At 32.6% G+C, this 19,080-nt stretch overlaps 1 protein-coding gene across 1 annotated transcript in view; it reads right to left on the bottom strand.

Annotated features, from left to right (window-relative positions):
• Window positions 1-19,080, bottom strand: part of LOC140693668 (uncharacterized) — a 180,228-nt gene that overhangs the window by 6,225 nt on the left and 154,923 nt on the right. The gene's annotated exons all lie outside the window — the stretch shown is intronic.

Raw genomic sequence — 19,080 nt, 5'->3', positions numbered from 1 at the left:
CAAAGATTAAATTTAGTTAATTATGGGCTTGTGAGTAATATTTTTTCTGTTTCTATATTTCATAATCTATATTATTCACTAAAGATTTTTAATAATTTAATTACAAAGTTAAAATCATTTCAAATGTATAAATAAAGAGATATTAGAATGGTTATTTTAATAGAAAAATTACAGTGTGAAGCATTAAAAACAATGTAACAACATCAGTAAAGCTGAGTAATTATATTTCTTATGGTTTTCACAAATAAAATGTTACTTTGTTATTAATAATTATATTTACAGTCTTTGAAAACAATCAGGGATTCTCAATATAGAATGTCTAATGTTCATAAAGCAAAATTGTGTGCATAATTTGATTCTAGGAGAAAAATATACATATATATAATATACACACACATAATACCCAGGAATTACATACAAAAAAGAATGTTTAATTCTTTATTTGTTACATTACAGTAAGATTTGATTATATTTTTTATTTGCATTTCTAAATTATGAAACATTTGATACATACAGGTTATGATTATAAAATATTTATCCATTACTCTACCACCCAAACTGAGAAATAAAACATGACATTTCCAATATATTTACCCTTGCTCATTTATGTTGCTTAAAACTAAAACTGATATAACTACATTTTATAGTAATAGGTATTTCTTTCTGGTGTTTCTTTTTCTATATTTTTATTTTCAATAATTTTTGCAGCATGTTTAAGTGTTCCTCTTGCAAATATCCTAGAGATTCCCCCCAAATATCTGAGAATTTATGCATTTTAATGTCTTTTAATAGGGAAATTGACTTAATTTAGGCTTATCCATATGTATTATTGACTAATTTATTTATGACTTTATTTTGTTTTCCACATATAACTTTGTTCATTAATTTTCTTTTTTTTGAGTGACTTTCTTTTGTTTTTCCTTCAGATGCGTTTTTCAGGCATTAAACGCCTCATTCATTATACCACTGAAGATAATTTCATTTATTTCATACTTGTATAATATTTTGGCCTTTTCTAGATTTTAAAATTCAGGATGACTTTTCTACAAAACATACATTTCAAGAAGCTGTCTTCTAATCCAGTTTTGCCAATATTATATAAAAAACAACCTGTTTATTGTTATTTTCTGATAGTTATTATTCTATCCTACACAAGGATAGTTAAATTTTTTCTAATTATATATTTTTATATATATTTTCTACTTTATATCAAGAAAATAGTCATGTTAACTGTTTTTTATATTATAAGTTCATTATGGTATTTTGCTCCATCTTTGGAAATTAGTTTCTGCTATTTAAAGGATTATCTAGTCCATATTTTGACTTTGTTCACTTTACTTTTTGATATACCATCAAAGGCATGATCAATGAAAGGAATAATTTCTAAGCTGAACTTTAAAAAAAATTACAATTTGTTTTCTTTGCAAAAGACATTGTCAAAAGAATGATAAGACGCCACAGATTGGGAGGATGCATATTCAAAAGATATATCTGATAAAAGGCTATTAGCCAAAATATACAAAGAATTCTAAAAAGCTCAACAATAGAACATTAAACAACCTGATTTAAAAAATGAGCAAATTACCTGAGCAGATACCTCACCAAGGATGATGACAGATAACAAACATACGAAAATATGTTCAGCATTGTATGCCATTAGGAAACTACAAATTAAAACAAGAAGATACTACTACATACCTATTAGACTAACCAAATGTAGAACACTGACAACACCAAACATCCTGCCAAGATGTAGAGCAACAGGAACTCTTACTTATTGCTGATGGAAATACAAAATGATTAAAACAGTTTGGAAAGTAGTTTGGCAGTTTCTTACAAAACTAAATGTGCTCTTACCATAAAATCCTTCAAGTCTACTCTTTACAGTTTACCTAAAGGAGCTGAAAACTATGTCCACATGAGAACCTACACAAGGATATTTACATCAGATTTGTTTGTAATTATCAAAACATGGAAGCAACAAAAATATCCTTCAGTAGGAGAATGGATAAACCATAGAACAATCAGACAATGGATTATTATTCAGTGCTGAAAATAAATGAGCTATTAAGCCATAAAAAGATAATATAGATCCTTAAATGTATAATGATAAGTGAAAGAAGCCAATCTACAAAGGCTATGTATTATATGATTCCAACCTCATGATATTCTGGAAAAAACAATACTATGGAGATAATAAAAAGATGAAAAGTTGCTAAGTGTTATGAGAAAGGGAAGATTGATTAGGTAAAGCATAGAGGATTTTTAGGGCAGTGAAACAATTGTGTCTGGTACTGTAACAGTGGATAAATACCATTGTACACTTGTCCAGACACATAGAGTATTCAACACCAAGAGTGAGTCCAAAGGTAATTATGAGTGATTATAATGTGCCAATGTAGATAAGTATATATTTATATATGCTGCTGGGTCCTATAGATCCCAGGACATGGGCTTTCTCTGGGAAGAATGATTGTTGCATCAGGGTCTTGGTCCTCTCACATATGTAGATATAGGGTAGACTGACAAAAAAAGAATGTCTGGATACTGAGAAACTCAAAATTAAAGTGAGAAGATTTACAATAATAAAAACCAACTAATCCCTTGAAGATTTCTAGATTAATTAGACAAAAAAGAACAGGGAGGACTTTCTTATAGAGTTTCCAACCTTTGTCTAACAATTTGTACACCTCACAGAATATATATTTTTAAATGTACATATAAAAATGACAAAAAATAACTATATAGTAAGTCAGAAAGGAAGTGTCCACAAATTTCATGATGCTAAAGTTGTACTATTTTCATAAAAATAAGTAAGATAAAATTTAAACAACAAAAATGGCTAATTGTCTGGCTAACTGAAATTTATCAACCTTCTTTTTGAAATTAACTAAAACATGTACTTTATTATTAAAGCCCTTAATGTGCTTTTATTTTATCCTATTTACCTCTCTTTCTTCACTACGGAGTATCCTGAGATTTAAAAATTCATTCTCCTGCTTTTCTTTATAATTTCTTGAACACACTTATATATCAATAAAATGATATCATTTAGTTTAAGTTGCCATTTATATTTATTAAATGTTATATTGTTGTTCAATTTCCCCTGAAACATTCTCTTTACTGCAATTTTTATATTTAGAATTATTAATTTTTATAAAACTGAAATTTTTAGAATGCAACTTAAAAATTACTCCATTAATCCATTTTCCAAAAAGTGGATGTTTGAGTTATTTATGATGTTTGATTACTATAAGCAATGATGTTATAAACATACTTGTATATTTATCTTGGTGCACACTGAACACAGGCAGAAGGTTGAAGGTAACTTAGGAAAGAAATTGCTAGAGTTTGTGTGTTGAAACCTTTAATTTATAAGGATATTATAATTTTCTGAAGTTAATGTAATAGAGGAGAAAAAATCTGACTCTATATTAGATCTGTTCCTTTAGCTTTGACCACTGTGCCCTGTTTCCTAGGCTTGGTCTTGCTAGCTTTGCACTCACATAAAGATAACAAGCTGTAGAATAGAGAATAACATTTGTTTTTTGGAGGTTTACAGGGACACCATGAACTGCCCCTCATGGACAGCTGCAAGAACAAAGAATTTCTACAGCAAGATGTTTGCAACAACCTACCATACACCTTCCCTTGTTTTTTATTTGTTTGTTGTTGTTGTTTGTTTTTGTTTTTGTTTTGTATAAAAGAAGCCTGTATTGTGACTGGACCTGGATGGTTCTCCAAGACATTATTCAGCCATCCTCTCGGTCTGCCAGCTTTCCAAATAAAGTCGCTATTCCTTGCCCCAACACCACATCTCTTGTACTTAAAGTTTAAAGTTTAAACTTAAAGTTTCAAGTTTGGGTAAGTGTTTTTCTAACTTTTCTGCTAAGTGTTACTGCCTAATATTTATGGCTGGAATTTACACTCACCTAAATTTCTTCAAGAATAACTTGACTATCATTGGCTGTGTCTTTTTCCATATAAATTTTAGAGTAAGTTTGTTGAGTACCATTCAAACCTCTGCCAGCATTTAATCATAGAGATTAAATCTGTGAATCACTTTGGTAAGATTTTATATGGTTAAAATATAGGCTTTCCATATTCATGAAGAAGCTATATTTCTCCATTTACTTTTGTATCTTTAATGCATTTCCACACAGTCATATTTTTTTTCTGATGGCTCACAAGACATTTACTTGGTGAATTCCTTTTCTTCATATTTTCTGTGGTTAAAATTGTATCTGTTTATTGTATTTCTAACATTTTGTTTCTAGGCATAGAAATACACCTGATATTTAGTCCCTGAAAACTACTCTTTTATATTTATTTTTTTAAACATAAACAGTTTAGATTATTTCTTTCAGATTCTAGTAAATAATACATTTGATTCTGTTTCTTACTAAGTTCTTATGTACCTCCCTTACAATGATGAATGGAAGAGGTCATAGAGGATATTGTTATCTTGTTTCTAATTTTGAATTTAATGTTTTTACCTTTTTTGTATTAATCACAATAGTTTACTTTGGGTGTTTTTTTTTCCAGATATTCTTTGTCAGAATAAAGAAGTTCTTTCATTTCTTGTTTTCTAAGAGCTTTTTATCAGGAATAGTATTGGACTTTAATCACGTACTTTCTCTGCATCTTCTGAAATGATCAATTGCTTTTCCCCTTGTAGTTTTGTAATCTATTAATGTGCCATAATACATTAATTTATTGTATACAGGCAAACTAATTTGCATTGTTGGAATAATCCCATTTATTTTTACAGGTCAATTTTGTCTACAGATTCATATTTTTCTACTGTATTTACTTATTTTTGTTCTGTTATTTTGTGTGATAGTAAATATGAGACAGTTTACGCTTTAAGAATTAAATATGCAATGCTGAATCTCACTTTTTTCATAAGGGGTACCTGAGCTCAAACTATTTAAATTGTGAGTTATGAACAAGTAACATTTAGTCAACCTGTGATGAAAGATTCATGGTGAAAAAACGCCCACTATAAAACTATGTAAAGTGAACGCTAGGTCCTTGCTTCACCTAATCCACATAACTGGATATTTACATTTGCTTTTCTCACAGGAGGGTACATCCTTCTTTTAATTTTATATTTATATATAATATGCTGGAAGGAGCATATTCTTGTCAGAGATTTTATAGTTACTAAAAATTTAATCTAATTTTAAGGGGGTCGATGTCAAAGTGTACCAAATAACTACTTCCAGAGATTTGAGGTGTGACCATAATCACTGAAAATACACAGTTAATTTATGCCAAATGACTTTCTATTATTAATGTACATATGTACATGAAAAGGTTGTTTTAGTAAATTTAGTACATTATACAAGGACTAACAATACAAAGGTCCCTAAACATTTAAATTTTCATTAGTAATATATTTATGTGTGATCATTGTTTTAATCACGTAATACTATTTATTGCTCATACATGATATACCAAAATCATGAAAGACATAGCTCTAAGGACTAGAGGTGTATAATATAAAATAAGAGTGTGCTTTATTTTAAGGAGTTAACAGTTACATATTAATGGCTTTAAGTCTAGCATATATTTCTTTCTCTTAGTGGCCTTGAATTTTTATATTTACATTGCCTATTTGTCATTTTTTGAGCCAACTCAGATCAAACACAAACACAACTCTAAAAAATTACCTAAACACACTGACACAACTTTTTTTTTAAATCAAGAAGCAACTCCATCACTGTCTTCCATGTTTATGTAAACTGGTTAACTACACAGGGAGCTTACAGGGCCTTCTGAGGAGAATAATTTGCCTATACTTTGATGATCACTTAAGAAATTGTCATGGATACATTTGGTAGAATATAATCATTCATATTATTACATTTATACCATTGATGTTTTCACTGTTTCTGCCTTTGTTGCTTGGTTCTTAAATTATAGTTAAATAATGATGAAGCCTCTGTTTCCTTAAAACAGGGAACACATATTTATACTCCTGTAAATATTTTTAAATAGAAGATCTAAAAAGAAAAACATATCTGATATTGCAATCACTGTAAAACACAGATTCATTTGTGTCTGTCAGCTATGGGTCTGCAACAAAACATCCCATAACTTAGAGGCTGATAAAGATAAATATTCTTATGCACTGACTAATTGTTCAGCTGGGGTTCTAACTCAAACTGCTGACCCACTAGGCCAGCTCTGCTGAGACCTCTGATGCCTTCACTTTTGTTTAGTTCTAGGACATGGGTTCAGTTCAGGTCTAATCTTAAGTGCCTTTGATTTGTTTGAAACCAATCAGCCTACTCAGCATGTCTTCATGGTAGAGGTAGAGTACAAGAGAGAAAGCCCAGTGCATAGGCACATTTCAAGCCTTGGCTTGCATCACATCATATCTGCTGATAGCCTAAGGGCCAAAGCAGGTTACAAGTTCAAGCCCAAAAGTAGGAGAAGATAAATACTCCTCATGTGGAAATATAATGGCAAAGGATATTCTAATATGCACCATAACCTTCCCTGACCTCCACTCAAAAGTTCCCCACTGAAAATTAGAAGCTTAATTGTAATGGTTAGTAATTTTAAAAAAGATCTTTTTTAGAAAAAGGACTCTATATTAACACTTTCTATATCACTGACATTTAAGACAGTGCTGGTCACGTATTAGGCACTCTCTAAATGTTTACTGGCTAGCTGGCTGGGTGACCTGGTGTCAGACACATAGATATGTTATCAATATAATAATGTCCAACTAAAAGAAAGTTACATTATTGTACCAAGAACTGGATTGTCTTGCCCACGCAGTTTTTAAAAAATATGCATATAAAATACAATATACAGTATAATTCACTCAATTCACAATATGAAACACAACAATGAAGGTAATATTCCCACTGGATATTCCCCGTTGACATTCTCTGATGTATTAACTCTCCTGGAAGGAGTTGCATTAATTATTAGATATTTAATTAGATTTTCACTAATGGTGTAAACACAATATGAAAATTGACTTTGATTTGCATTGTCATTTAGATTCATTAATCAACTGAGAGATATGAACAATCATGGCAGGAGACTGAAACTTCAGCATTGAGGGGTTTTTAAAATATGCTTGGCATCATTAGATGAACATATAGTCTCGATTACAGAATGTGAAATTCCATTAAATTACCCCATATGAGTCAATGCCCAGAGGACCATTTTTGATCAGGGTAGAATAACTCATTCTCTAGGACCTTAGGATGGAAAATTTTATATTTTAATGAAAAGTAACATCATGAATACTCTTTATTCCTTCACTGTAAAAGGCAGGAACTGTTATTCCCCTTCAGTAAGTATAACAGTTGCTTGAAAGAATAAACAAACTTTGAATTTAAAAACTAGAAAAATTCTTTGTTTTTGTTTTTGTGATTTAGATTCCACGTATGAGCGATCTCATATGGTATTTTTCTTTCTCTTTCTGGCATACTTCACTAAGAATGACATTCTCCAGGAGCATCTTTGTTGCTGCAAATGGCATTATGTTGTCAGTTTTTATGGCTGAATAGAATTCCATTGTATAAATATACCACATCTTCTTTATCCAGTCACCTGTTGATGGACATTTAGGCTGTTTCCATGTTTTGGCTTTTGTAAATAGTGCTGCTATGAACATTGGGGTGCAGATGTCATCCTGAAGTAGATTTCCTTCTGGATACAAGCCCAGAAGTGGGATTCCTGGGTCATATGGTAAGTCTATTCCTAGTCTTTTGAGGAATCTCCACACTGTTTTCCATAGTGGCTGCACCAAACAGGACAGAAGTAGACTCACAGACAGAGAATACAGACTTGTGGTTACCAGGGGGGTGGAGGGTGGGAAGGGTAGACTGGGATTTTAAAATTGTAGAATAGATAAACAAGATTACACTCTATAGCACATGGAAATATACACAAAATGTTATGATAACTCACAGAGAAAAAAATGTGACAATGAGTGTGTATATGTCCATTTTTGACTGAAAAATTGTGCTGAACACTGGAATTTGACACAACATTGTAAAATGATTATAAATCAATAAAAATGTTAAAAAAAGAAAATAAAAAAATAAAAAATAATAAAAAACTAGAAAAATTCTGTACTTTTTACTTATTTTGCCAGTGTTTTTCTTTATAATTATTAGTAGTAAAAAATCACAAAGTCACTTGGGATCTATTGTCCACCCCCTTTTTTTTTAGTATTGGCTAAATGAGCTAACCCTGCAAAATACACATTATCTTTGCCCACAACAGGCATGTGTGTGTGTGCCCCCACATACAGAACACAATATATCCACACACCCTCCTTACTACTATTTATTGTAGTATAAAATCTCCTAAGTTTAGGACCAAAGTCATTGTTTTGAACTCTATGTCTCTGATGAAAACACAGAAATGAATCCTTCACTGCCTCTCCTATGAAACAGTCATTGTCAAACACTTGCACTGCTCTGTAACTACTGACTACATGTCTTTCACTATCTTAATAAGACCACATACTCCCAACATCAGGCACTGTGGTTTGAACCTCAGTCTATATACCGTGTACATAACAAGGCCTAGCCCAGATTTGTTTAAAATCTGTTTTCTGCAATAGGGCCATAGGTTTGATTGGGATAGTCTCTTGCAAATTCTCCTTTGATTTTTGTTTAAAATGAATTTCTAATTCCTCAGTTGTCTTAGTTATGATAAGGTTTGCAAACCCAAATGAATTTGGAACACACCATAATCAACATTTGTATGAATGAATCATAGAAATATGTGCACAATTGGTAAAATATATACCACAGTGGTTGGTGTAAGTAGTCAGTTGTATTACAAAAAACAATAATAAAATAAAACAGGCACATGAATAGTTCAGTAAATTATACAAAAAGTTTATTTATGATCTATATAATTTTTCTTTCTTTGGGTAATTTTCTATTTTATCTATCAAATGATAGGATTAAGAAAGATAATTTTGAAATTTCTCTTCATTTCCAAGAAAAATATAGTAGAACTTTAGAAATCTATATATTAATGGCATTTGCATTTATTTATACACAGTTCCTATGTGTTTCTGGCTAGAAGTAGAAATTACTGGCTTAAATGTGTGCTGGTTTCCACTGTTCACTAGCTAAAATTGAAGTAAATAACTATTAAAAATAATAACTATTTAAAATTCAAAGTACTGAATTTTCTTCCAACTAATTTTATCAGAGCAGCAGTTACATAAGATTCAAATCTATATTTATATTTTTCTTGGTAGTACATGAACTTCAGAATTCCATGTAATAGAATATGTAAGCTATCCACCTCTTTGTATGTGTCATGAATATTAAATTATTAATATATTATCTTAGAAGTTAAAAGTAAGGATTTAGTTAACAAATGATTATTGAATTTTTTATGTAAATTTTGTGTCCTGCACTGTAAAAATTTGAAATCTACAATCATAGACTATAGAACAAGCAGATATACACAAGACAAGTTAAGCCCACACTGTTTCAAGAGGCTTCTATTTTTAAAATGTATTAAATATTTATTTTCACAGATTGATGTGTTTAGGCAAATCGTTTTAAAATATGTTGTCACAATTACTTTGGAAACAACAATAATTTTTATCACTATCCTAATTTTCAGTGTATATTCACATGTGATTCCAACAACTATGACACTGAGTTGCTGAAGCAAAATCAAACATTTTAGAAATAAAGAAATTAAAGTATAGGAAAATTAATTGACTTGCAGCAATTTTTTGCACTGTCATCTTGGCTAAGCTAGATTAGTTTACAAGAATCCCCTATCCTGTATGATACTTTGTTAACTGGCCCAAATAAGAAATTCTTTTTACAAATTTTGGAAGGGGAAAATAAAGCAGCTCATCTGAAATCTGTTATTTTAGAGGTACGAGTAACAAACAAACAGATACATGTGGATTCTAGCTAGTTCTTGCTGTCTTTCTCTCCACACCCACATCATCTTCCCAAATGAAAATCTTGCTGACCAAGAGCCACTGAGACCCAACAGATAATTGGAGACAGCAGCTTTCCATAATCTTTTCCACCTTTGCAGACCCACTTGGGCAGCCCAAACTGCTTTATTTCAAAGGGTTGGATATCGTCTTTTCTCTGATCCTCCAATTCTCCCTTTTAGAAATTTATGACCCCAGCAATACACACAATTTGGGGAAGTGCTATCACATATCTAACCCTTTTTTACATAATACTCATATTTTTTTTCATTTTCAGATTGAATATGACTGAGACATAACTTTGATGAGATCACACTGTTATTAAATGTCAGTATTGAAAATCAAATATTTCTTACTATATCTCAATCTTGAAAGAAAAAATATTTCCAAAAAAAAAAAAAGAGGATTTGTTAGGGTATGTATTTACTCAAAAAGAATTTGGGAGCAAGAATAAGAGGTTTCAAGAGAGAAAGAAGTGAGAAAAAAGGAGATAATCTAGCAGGAGAGAATAATTCATGCTTAAGAATGTTTTCATGGTACCCAATGCTAACTGCCAGGTGGCTGGTTATATCAGAAAATACTGGTATAATTGATAACATGGAAAACTTTCAAAGTTTCATGCTCTTAAATTTCATTGAGGATAAAAATGTCCTGATTTTGTATATAGGCTAGGTATACTCATATGTGTGTGTGTGTGTGTGTGTGTGTGTGTATGTGTGTGTGTGTACACACACACACACATATATATATATCTCCAAATTTCAGTGGATTAAACAACAAAGATTTAGAATTTACTCAAGCAAAGTCTGTATCCAGATAAGAAGCGAGATGAACTGTTCCAAAACCAGAAACTCAGTGATTCAGAACAAGGAAATTACCACCATCTTGAAGCAACACCATATGGAGCTTACTGCCTCCTGATGGGCATCTCAGAAAAAGAGGCACCTGCAGAGCCATTGCTGGGTTTTCCATGCTTTGTGCCAAAACTTATACATGTAAATTTGACTCATGGCCATTGGACAAAGCTAATTACATGACCTCAATTATCTTCAAGTGGATAAATAATATAGTCTTGCTTGTGCACAGAAAGGATACTAATGAACACTGATAATAATTTTTCCATAAAGCTTAATATTTGAAATATTTGACTTTGGCATAGGGCTTTATGGTATTGGGTATATTATCTGTTAAATTATCTGTTCCTCAATTTTCTCACTAATAAAATGGAAGGCAGTAATATTCCACTATTAGAACAATTAGGGAATCAAATGCAGGCATATAGCACTCAATAATATTAAACATTATCAAAATCATCATTATCATCATCATCATTCTCTATATCTCTAGTCTTTGACAACATGTATCACTGAGGCTGATAGATTTTGACAAAAAAATAAAATACTAGAGTTGAAAAGAATTTTAGAAATTACTTACTCTGGTCCTGTCCTTTCATTTATGAGAAAAGAGATGTCCATCAGTTAAGTGACCTTCCTGGGCCCAAATCTCCTTAACAGCAAAATTGAAAAAAGATGTCTAAGTCCAGTGTCCTTTTTTCTCAAGATAGGGAAATTAGAACTTTCTATCAAGCATAGACTGAAGATATCCAACTCTTTTGTATATTGCTAAATCTGTTCCATGTTACCTTTGCCCATTTTACTCCATCGATTAATTGACATTTTGTAATTAATTAAAATCTTCCCAAAGGTGCAAGCTTAATGACTTTATAAGCATGGCAGAAATATGTTGATATAGTAAAGTGCTTATTGCCTGAGCAAATGCATTTTACAATTTCTAAGAACTAGTCACCCAAGGAAATTTTGCTTACTGTGCTAAAAATTAGGGATATTCATGGGGGGAAATGAACAAGAAAAAATTAAAAAGAGAAACTGTTAATAGATAAGTTTACTTAAAATATTTCATTATTGAAAGAAAGTAGTATTTGACTTATAATGATACAAATGATTTTTTATTCTCCCATTTCCATCAAAACAGAAAAAAAGATGCTATTAGAATTGTATGGATCAATAAAACCTTACAGAACACAAAATAAAGAATATAACTAACATTCTTGCCATTATGAACTTTCTTTGGGGAAGAAATTTGTACCATCTGGAAATATATGAATAAGACAGAAAAGGCCAGGTGACAAAAACACATAAAATTGCTTAATAAATGGATAAAACTTAAAATGCTAAATGCCAAAATGTCAAAATTCCACTTCAAGTTTAGAAATGCTATTTTAAAAGACATTCCAAAGCATTTTACCACTTTTCTATGAAATCAAAAATTCCCTTTTAATCACCTACAGATGCACAAGGACCTCATTTAGACTCACAAAAAGACCAACCAAGAAATATGTTTGCTATATCCATGGCATGTTGCTGACACAAAAGAGAAAAAAAGAGAGTGATGACTTTGTGTGTGTGTGTGTGTGTGTGTGTGTGTGTGTGTATGCATGTGTTTGGGGAGGGGAAGGAGGTTTGAAGGTGAAGTAGACAGGGAAAAAGAGGCTTTGATTATGGTGTTTTAAACTTAAGAGATAATAAAAACTCTGATGTAAATTTATTTAAATCTGCAATGTTTCATCATTACAAAGAATGGAAATCAAAATGCATTAAGATTAAAGAAACCTAGATGCTAAAAATAGATAGATGTTTTGCATAAATGAACTGCATCTAAAAACTGTTATTCTCATTAATGTGTATTAAGAAACACAATTTCAATTTATTTGTCAATTATTCCTGAGTTAAATAAAAAATAAAATTAAAAAGTCACAATACACTCTGTTATATCTTTCAGAACAGAATGGGTCTTTAAACAGAACAACTTTCAAGCAATGAATTGGGGGAAGTACATAAGGCAGAAGTCAGAAATGCTAGGTAGGAAAGTACTGTAGTTGACCAGGAGAGAATGTAAAGTGTTATAAAAAGCTGGATTTATTGAAGAATTTTTAAGGAGATAGAATTGATGGGCTTATGTACTATTTAAAATTAGGACATGAAGTTGACAAATATAGATTGACCTTCATTCAAGATTCTTGCTGGAGTAACTGAGTCAAAGGAGTGACTTACAACAATAGAGAGAGTGGGGAAGAGACAAGAAGATAGGGAAATTCACCAAGTGTAGTGAATTCAGTTTAAGATATGTTGGGTAATCTGTGCCTGATTTTAGAAGGCATATGCAATTTCGGTATATAAATGAGTACTAGTTTAAACCACAGATTTTGATATTATTCTAAAACTGTATATAAAGGACGATCCTCAAGAAGACCAGCATTTTAGGCATTATAGGGGATGGTAAATTCAAATTTTTTAGAGACTCTTAAAGAATCATAATAAAGATGAAAAAGCCTGGAAAGAATAGTGGATTTGATAAAGAAAAGAAAAGGTTATATATTAACCGATGAGGCCTGCAAAATACCACAAACTAAGTGGCTTAAGCAGCAATTTATTGATTAGGATACTAAAAGTCTGAGATCTAGGTTTTAGTGGGGCTGATTCCTTCTAGGGTTTCTCCCCTAGTTTCTGGTGGTTTTCTGGCAGTCCTGAGAATTCCTTGGTGTGAAGAAGCATTGCCCCAATCTCTACCTTCATTTTCACGTGGCATTGTCCCTGTGTCCATGTGTATTCATGCTCTAATATTCCCTTATCACAGGGACTCCGGTCATATTAGGTTAGAGGCCCACACTAGTCCAGCATGATTTCATCTTCACTAATCACACCTTCAACAGCTCTATTCCATATAAGGTCACATTCTGAGGCAGCCAAATTTTAGACTTCACATACAAATTATACAGGGACACAGTTCATTCTATAACAAAATTCTTGCTCAGTGGTAGAGTGCATGCTCAGTATACACAGGATCCTGGATTCAATTCCCAGTATCTTCATTTAAAGACACAAACAAACAAACAAATGATAAATAGATAGATAGATAAACAAATAAATAAATACCTCCCCCATCAAAACAAAATTTAAAAAATATGATCACAAGGAAAGTCATTTTTTCTATCCAATTTCAATTGGTGGTATAGGCTGATGTTGAAAATCATTTACTTAGTTTAAAACATAAACTAGAGACAATAAATTTAAACTCATTTAAAAAGGCACTTGGATTTGAAGTGAAGGCCAAATATAAAGACACGGTTAGAAGAAGGAGATTGATCTTGAATTAAATATGAGAAAAAGATAGATGTTCATTTTTTTATTTAATTTGGCCTACCTTGAAATTTCTTTTGAGAAAGTATTCTGTGGAGATAGACCTGGGCTGCCTGGATCTATTTCTGGAAGTAGCATGGTCTAGCAGAATGAGTAAGAGATTTTGAGTCACAAGATTCACTGTGTGGTTCTGGATCTGAAATCTAAACTGTGCAACTTTGAACATGTTTACTGACCTCTCTCGGACTCACTTCTCTTCAATTGTAGATAATAGCATTCCTGTACCAGAGTGTTATGAAAATTAAATATTATAATGTTGTCTAAATGCACTTTTATCAAAATATTATATGTGTATAATTTTTTTATATTGTCAGCATCATTTTATACTGTCTAGCTATAAAGCTTTTATAAACATTTAGAAAATGCAGAATTTGACTTCCTATGATTACCAGAGCATAAGAAGGATTGTTAGAAACATAACCATCTGTCCAAAATAGTACAACTTTTTGTCTTAAAATACTAAAGGAATGTATTACTATAAAAATGTGTTGTATTGTGGCAATGGCAGAAACAAATCTTAAGAAAACTTTGTGAACATCACTCAAGACACAGAATGTGCAAACCAAATGGGCAGCAAAACAGAAATATTTTTGAATTTAATAAAATAGTACAATTGCATTCTGGTGCATGGACATCAACCCACAGGAAATATTAATAGCTATTATACTCACATTTATAATTCAATAAAATGTAATTTTATATCCTTTTTAAAATCAGAAAACACTAATAAGATGGATTGATTAAATTAGATGTGAGTAATGACTATGATGCCATTGAGAAAATGGTAAACCACAATGTTGTTTCAATCACAAAAGCCCTCGGTGTTTGCTTCCCCAAAATAAAGCAGATAGTGCCCTTTAAAGATTGATATGAAAATTTTGAAATTGTGAATTTTCTCATCTTAAAGTGCTCTTTTCTATACAGTGAATTAAAATGTGTTAAATTTATATTCTATTTAACTGTAACATCAGGTTGTCTGACAGACTATAAGACTGCATAATTTATCCAAAAGTTTAATTGAATTAAACTAAATATCTAAGGAGATATATTATATATATATCTATATATATTATAATATTATATATATGTATATGTATATAAAAATACTAAAAAGTAGCTTATTTTTTGGGGGGTGCACATTGTAAGAGGAGTAGAAATCTATCGTGTCATATTCCAGAGCATTCTGTGCCCACCATACCCTCCAGCCATACACAGGTAGTGTGATTGCCCTGATCACCTACTCCAATTACCCCGCAAGCAAGCTTCATGTAAGGAGCATGACCTCAGTGTTTCACATACAAAAGGGAAACTTAAATCTTCTTAGTGCTGTACTTAGACATTTACACTGAATCTGTCATTCTAGCCAGTGGCAGAAATCTCCAGTTGAGTATGCTATGGAGTTTCCTATTGAAACACTCATCTTCACCCAGCATCTTCATGATGTGTACATGTTAGTGATCAAAATGCTCAAGTACACTTCTACAAGAAAGTACATGTATTGAGGAACACATAAAAAAAGAAGTACCCTAAACTCATTTGCCTTATTGATTGAGTATATTTACATGTTGTCTCTTTCCCGAAACAAGTGGAAACATTTCTTCTTCTACTTTCCCTTTGAATGCAAATTACTAAGGATTTATCTCCTGGAAAATGGGAAGAATGTATTACTCACCTCTACAGTAAAGTGTATAGTATAATACATTATAGTATAATATAATATGTAGCATATATGTTATAGCATGTATAACATAACATATTCTATATGTGGCATGTGTATGTGTGGTAAAGCTGTTCATGCTGGTTGTTGAAATACTTGTCATATTCTCATTGTACTATGGGTGCCTGGGGGTCTGTAACACATCACAATTTTATGTATATTTTGTTCTCTCCTATAGTAATTATCAGGACTAACACAGATCTTCATATGCATTAAGTCCGATCAAAATTTACTCAATGAATAGTATCATCCAAATATATTTAAAATAAAATACAACTACCTGTCCCATGCTCTAAGCTTAAACTTAAAGGAACCAAAAATAATTATAACAATCTCATAACATCCTGAAGGCCTTCAGTGTCGAGGACAGAGAAGTGTCTAAAGTTTCTTTAGAACACAGTTCATCTCTTTCACAATAGATCAATTTTGCTTTTGGCATCTGATAGTTTCTCCTCTGAATGAGCAGCTGACTTACTGAGAGCAAGTGACGTTAGAGCAGAGGAAGGCAGGACACAAATGCTTACTCTTGATTCTGAAACTCACTTTTCTTTTCTGTGAGACAAGGGTTGAGAGTCATAAAACTACAGGCTTATAAGAGGATTTACACTGATTCTTCGTTAAAGGAGTTGTGGGCCAGACTGCCAGTTTTCTATCATTCAATGTCTGCTGCTCCTTTCCTGGATAGAAATGATAGTTGTTCTTATCTGGGAACATTTCCCAGCATGACTTGTAGCTAGATTTAGTGACTAAATTGTAGTCAGCCACATATAAAAGTAAGTGTTACTTGTTCTTTGAGTACAATTTTAAAGGGTTTCAATGCCCTTCTTCATCCTTCTTCTTTTCAGCTGCCCCGGATACATATGCGCTGGCTTGAGGACCAGCATATTGAAAGAACTTGAAAATGGATTCCCACCTCCACCCTACTGCCCTCCTTAACAGAAAAGCAACAGGACTGGTTCCTGACATTGTGCCCTGTGGAGCTGTCATTACAGCTTAATCATTCCACTCACCAGAGAACTCGACATATCACATCACATGTCTTAAGACTATTTAGGATGATGGCACACATTCCAAGCCAACTTTATGATTTCCTTATTGGTGATCTCCTACTATTGAAAAGTAAAATGTCCTCCCAAAGTTTGTTTTCTGACGTTGGTTAAGTGTCCACTATCAGATTGCCATTCTCCCCTCTCTTTTCTCATGTTCTCCTCTGAATGGATAGCCATCCCTTTGTCATCATTTTGTCTAGTTTTCTAATATCCTAACCATTCTCTTAATTTGCAGTTCCATCTCCTGTATACAAGGAACATTATTCTGGAAGACACTTCCCTGAAACATGAGTTTCAACAGAAACTTGGGGGCAAGGGTTCTGCCCATACAGTGAGAACAAGCAATTATAACCTTAAGAGAGCATGGGAATTCTGATGTCACTACTCCATGATTCTTTATTTTCAGTCAATAAATAACATGTACCTCTAATGATGGCTGTATGGTCAGGCAACTCAAGATGGCTGCTCTCTATACATCTCCTGCTTGACTGGTGCCTGCTTCACCTACACACAACTCACATGACTGATCTTCCTTCATATTTGCCCCAGGCCCCAGCTAATGACTGTTCTAGATTTAGAGCAGAACTCACCACTATGCTTATCATAGGGGTGGTAAGAGCCATGACCCTCTGCTGATTACCCTGGTAACCAATGAGCCAACCTGACATCAACTCCCCTATAACTGGTAACCTTTCCTTCCCCACCAGAAGCAAAGACTGCCATCATGTCCTGCCCTCCAGCTCCCACACATGGCAGGATTTTGCTCCAGGACTTTGCTTCAGATGTGCAAGATCACCCTAATCAGTAAACTATTGATTATCTCTGTTGCTGACTCTGGGCTTTTTCTCAGGTCTTGAAGCTGGGCAAGTACAGGGCTTGTAGACCTGCAGGGTGCAGTCCAGTGCTGACATAGCTAATTAATATCCTCACATAAAACACTTTGTTTTTATAAACATAATGTAACTAGTAGCCAAATTGGGTTCAAAAGAATAGAAATACATGGAGATCAGAAGCAACCTTAGCTCTAGGGTCCCTCAGTGGGATATCATGTTACAGCACAAGGCTTGTGGGGAGAAATGAATAGCAGGCACAGCTTTGTCCATCTCTTATCTAATTCTCAATAGTTCCTTCCGCTATTGGACCAACCTGGGATGTGTCTATGTCCATCCAAATACTATCCCTTTCTGAAACTCTTATGAAAATTTCAGTGCAAAGTCATGTTAATTATGATGTTTCACTCATGATGCCACTTAAACATATCATCATCTTGCATTGTTTCAAAATATTGAAAGTATGTAATTACTCTAATTATTTATGTTGCCTTATTTTAGTTGTAATGGCTATATGTTTTTCCAGGTTTATTTTCTTCAATTGTAAAACTGTCTGCTCAAGCAAAGTAGATCTACCCTGTGTTTCACAATGATACCCTGTACACTTTGCCTTCCCAAAATGTTACTTTAAATATTCTATTTGAAGAGTTTTCTCTCTCTTCTCACTCTGTGTGAATAGTGTTCATCCTTCAAAAAGCAGTCAATGCCGGTGACTCCAAAAGTGTCATTCCTCTCACAAAAGAGTATCTGACCTTGTGACTATGCTTATTCTCAGAAAAAAAACATGAATTTGCATAATTTGTTTGGAAGTTTCTATATACAGGTATATCTTATTTTATTGTGCTTCACTTAACGGTACTTTGCAGATATTGAGTTTTTTCCTTACAAGTTGAAAGTTTGTGGCAACCTGGTCTCTGGAAGTCTATCACTGCCATTTTTCCACATTGTATCTCTCTGTCACACTTTGGTAATTTTACCAGTATTTCAAACTATTTCATTGTTATTATATTTGTTATGGTGACCTGTGGTCTTTGATGTTACTACTGTAATTGTTTCAGGGTGCCATGAACCCCACCCACATGAGATGAAAACCAGATTCACAGATGATGTGTGTGTTCTGACTGCTCCACTGACTTGACTGTTCCCCCCTCTCTCTTTCTTTTCTTGGGCCTCACTATTCCCTGAGACACAATAATATTTAAATTAGATGAGTTGATAAACCTACAGTGGCCTCTAAGTGTTCAAGTGAAAGAGGAATCAATCAATGTTTCACTATCAATTATTATTTATTGTTATTTTAAGAAATTGCCAG

This window comes from Vicugna pacos, unplaced genomic scaffold (genome assembly GCF_048564905.1).
Source record: "Vicugna pacos unplaced genomic scaffold, VicPac4 scaffold_20, whole genome shotgun sequence".
Taxonomy (NCBI): domain Eukaryota; kingdom Metazoa; phylum Chordata; class Mammalia; order Artiodactyla; family Camelidae; genus Vicugna; species Vicugna pacos.
The sequence above is the reverse complement of the archived record's forward strand: the minus strand, read 5'-3'. Positions and strand labels throughout refer to the sequence as shown.